At 33.8% G+C, this 4,611-nt stretch overlaps 1 pseudogene; it reads right to left on the bottom strand.

Moving 5' to 3' along the window:
• Window positions 1-2,567: 2,567 nt before the first annotated feature.
• LOC107775634 (beta-amyrin 28-monooxygenase-like) lies at window positions 2,568-3,955 on the bottom strand (annotated as a pseudogene).
• Between the last annotated feature and the right edge of the window lie 656 nt (window positions 3,956-4,611).

A 4,611-nucleotide genomic window follows, 5' to 3' on the forward strand; every position in this document is an offset into this window, starting at 1 on the left:
AAAGAAGAGAATAATCGAAGAACACTTTTTTTTGTAATGACTAGAGGATAAGAATGAACTGTTATTGCTTTGATTACCAAAATTACGTCTCAAAATAAAAAAAACCTTTTCTTTTGTATAGTAGGGGAATTTGAGTCCCAGTACAAGTCTAAATAAGGTAAAAATATATGTTTTTTCCGGTAAATGTCGATCCGCAGTTGATATCGGACGGGATTCGCGCCGTAATGTTCGATTGAGGGCGAATATTACGGCCCCCTACTCGTCATGCATAACCGTTCTTCGCGTTTCCCGAGGTGTATAAACTATACTTGGTCTGGGTCCGTTATTTCACAGTACCTGATCCCAAATACATTGTTCATCCCTCCTGGGTTCGATACGAGGGGTCATCGGACCTCGATTATAATCAAGTCAACTCGTGGTTCCCCTTTGTTTCCTCATAGGAGAATAGGGAGAAACTCTGCCCCGATTTTACTCGTACACAATAATATAACTATATGTATGGTAAATGTGATTTGATAACCTCGAATTAAAAGATAAGCTAAGTAAGCTACTATAATTAGTTAAAGTTACATTATAGTGTAAAAATTGTAAATGTATAACTTAATCAATTGCCATGGACAAAACCACATGGCAAATATTTGTAGAAGTAGAATCTGACAAGTAATGGCTTTTTAGCCGTAAAAATATCACGTTAGTACAATTGAAATACTTTAAATAGGTAAACTGCTAGGTGGCTTGGGATTAGTGGATGATCCTCGTTAAAACTAAAAGAAGGTAGCAACCCAAGTTCTTGCTCACGCTTATATAGTACTATCTCTGTTTGAGTTAGTGAACCTATTTCATTTTTGGTCCGTTTTAAAAAGAATGACGCCTTTCTAAATTTGGTAACAATTTAACTTAAACTTACAATTCTACTTTTAATAAGAAGCTTTTATAACCACACAAATATTCTAGGCCCCCTTTTTGACTTGTTTAGAAATATAAATTTCAAATTTTTTATTTTTTTTTAAATTTCGTGCCCAGTCAAACAGATTCACTAAGAACGGACGACACTTTAGGAAGAGAGTTAATTTGTTTACTTTGAGAGGCAAATTTATGATCGTTCAAAAGATTCTATACAGTAAATTTGGTAATATCCTACTTCTAGTCACTTAGTGCGGTCAGTCAGATTTACACCAAACAACTAGCTTTCTTCATCTCCTTAATGTACAATTTCTCCAAGCATGATCATGTTCACACACACATATATATATAAACCAAGCAAAGCAAAGAAATGAATTTTCTTTTATTTCGTTTCCCAAATATCCGTTACATACCAACTAATATATATATTCACATCTAATTAGACTAAAATTGGTACGGGAGAAAATACAATTTCAACTGTTTTTAGACGCTAGTTTCATATTGAGTTATTGACGTTTATACGACATGATATGACTTTTAATTTTCTGGTTAAAAAAGATAAGAAGGGTTATATATGCTCTATGGATTAGTTACCTCCTATAGCAAAAGTTAATACCTTATTTATTTTAAATAAATACCCTTTTAAAAAATTATATTCCATAGCTACCTTTTGATTTTTTATAGCCAAATATCTATTTATGGTCATTTCCTACTCTTAAGCCATAAAATAAGTTTGTATTATTTTTCTCTCTCATATCCCCTCAAATTTCTCCTATCCCCTACCCCATATCTATTCTCCCTCTCTCTCTACTTCGCGATCTCATATCCTCTTTTCTTCTTTCTTGTACAATTTCAACAATTGTACAACAACAATTACCTCCTCTTTTCTCCTTTGTCGCCGGCAGTGAAGGCCATTTCTGGTGTCGCCGGATTATAGGTAACTAATCCTACAAAAGGATAATAAGCCTTTGTCGCCGGCAGATTCTGGACAAAAGTTTCCCTTTTGTAGGATTACTACTTCTAGAATTCCCAAATTCAAAAATGGGGAAAAACGATTTCTTTAACCCCAAAGGTAGTTGCGAATCGAATCAAAGTTAAGGGCTTACAAAAGCTACGATGGTACTGCCAGATGTGTCAGAAGCAATGTACAGGATGCATGGGAACAGTGAGATTCAGGGTTTTTGCTTGGCGGCAGATTCGTCAAAAATTAGGGTTTGTTCTTAAACAAATACGGCGGATTTTGGGGCTGAGCAGCTTGATTTTCTGTTAATATATTTCAATGTATTTTCAACGTATCATGCTGTATTTTCATGTATTTCATTGTATTTATTGTTTTTTTTTCATCGTAATTCAATATATCTCATTGTATTCAATGTATTTCATTGTATTCACTGTCTTTTTTTATTGTATTTCAATGTATCTCGCTGTATTATATGTATTTCATTGTATTCATTGTCTCGCTATATGCCATGAATGTATTCATATGTTTTTTTTAAATTAATTTGTTGAGTTATATTAGGAGTCTATTATGTTAATTAATTCACTTTCCGTTTTAAAAACAACGTAATCCCCTATTTCACGCCGTGAATACAGTCGAATACAATAATCTATCCAACTGTAATCCCATATTTCACTCCATGAATACAGTCGAATACACTCGAATACAACAACTGATTAGTTGGACTTCCCTGATTCACACCTATTTTTGCTACTGTATTCATGAATACAATAACTTAAATATATCAAATACATCTTATAACCTGAGAAAATGTATCTATAATCCGTAATATAGCAAATGATATCTATAGATGACAAATTACTAATAAAAAGTAGTGCTTATGAAAATTTCTCTATTTGTATTCTAAGATTATGCATTGTCTATAATAAACATGAGATATTTAACCTATCAGATTATGCATTGTCTATAATAAACATGAGATGATTAACCTAGAGATAAGGTAAACGACTTGCTACAACCAGTTAAAGTAAGCAGATTGTGTAAATAAGTTTTACAGTATCGGTTCATACGAGTAAAATTCAAAATTATAACTTTTCTTAAACTATGCTATGACGATTCATTCGCGCAACCTGGCAGAACTAGTAGTATCATGCCCACCAATCAACAACCCTAATATCTTATCAGCAATATCCAACTCATGCATAAATTTCCCACTTTCATCACACGTCAAGAACATGTGTACACGATATATCTTGATTTGATGATGCTTTCCCCTCACCCAAATCAATCTTTATTTGCTTAATAATTGCCACTGGCTTTTTCCTAATGAAAATAGAAGCCTTAATTGTGCGATTAAATGGTGTTCCAGGCAAATCTATAGCGACTGAAACCAAACCAGAAGCTAAAACATCAAAAGGGTCGGCAAATTTAGCTACATGGTTAGGATCTTCAACACTCACGAATAATCTACATGCTAAACAAAAAGTGTAACGTTTTGCTAATGGGAAAACAACAATTTGATCGTGATTTTCCCATCCAGAAGCAAAGTGACGTTGGGCTATATGGTCCATAATACCAACGTAACGCTGCAATGCTTCGGGTTTGAGAAAATTTTGAAGCATTTTTCTCATTTTAATAGCTTCTTCTTTGGAAGAAGTTTGTGTAGAAGATGGAAAGACTTTGTTCATGGAATTTGGCCACCATGCTTGTACCAATTTGTTTTCGCTTGAAAACAAGAATTTGTTACCATAGGCACCACAAAAAACAGCAGTTTGTTCACCTAAAGGCTGAGTTATAAAGACAATGGAAGAGTACTTAGCCATACTGTCGAAGATGAATTTTTCAGGGTGGCCTTTCCAACCACTTGAGAGAAACTCGAGGCCCTCTCCGACTACAGGCCACCCTGTTTTTCCCGGGGGAAGGCGGCTAGAGTAGCCAGAATTGTTCTTGTAGAAGAAGAAGTGAAGGGAGAGGGAGACTAAAAACACAAATAGGCAAAGAAGAGAGACATAGAAGAACTCCATGTCTTTGTTAGAAGAAATGCTCTTTGTGTGAGTTCGTTTCTTGGATGAGGTTGGATTGATGGCGAAAACTTAGGGAATATATTTAGGCACGTATACTTTGTGAAGTTGACATTATTATAAGGACTCTGAAGAAGGTAATACAATTTTCTTATTCTGTTTATTGTTTCTATTTGGTGCTGAGGGTGGTAGCCGGTAGGGGAGTCATTCACCTAATATGTCAATTTTAAGGTCAAGATAGGCCAACTTTTGTCATAAATTTGAGATGTCTAGATCCAAATTAGTGTAAATGTATTGGTGTAAGATCCTCAAAGCTATATATGCATAACTACGCATATCATAAAGTAATTCATGGTAGCTAACTAGATCCAGAAAACTTATAAATATACCAAAGAGGATAAATTCAACCATACAATAGGCTGTTGGGATCGAAATAACAAGGCGTCATGTGAAAGTAAAAAAGAAGAAGTAAATCTTGAATGACAATAAATCAGACGACAAAAGAAAAATATACAAAAAATAATATTAAAAAGAGGTTTGGTCAATTGACCTATAATCTTAAAAAATCTACTAGTATGAATGAGAGTACGAAAATATCAAGAGTTCTTATAAAAGTCCAAAATCTTTTCCTCCAAGAAAGGGGTTAGCGAAATATGAAAAATTTAAAATTTTCTTTTGAGAAAAGTAAAAATCAATTACGATAATTCAAAAGGTAAAATCCATATATGG

Source organism: Nicotiana tabacum, chromosome 11 (assembly GCF_000715075.1).
Source record: "Nicotiana tabacum cultivar K326 chromosome 11, ASM71507v2, whole genome shotgun sequence".
In the NCBI taxonomy this organism is placed as follows: Eukaryota; Viridiplantae; Streptophyta; class Magnoliopsida; order Solanales; family Solanaceae; genus Nicotiana; species Nicotiana tabacum.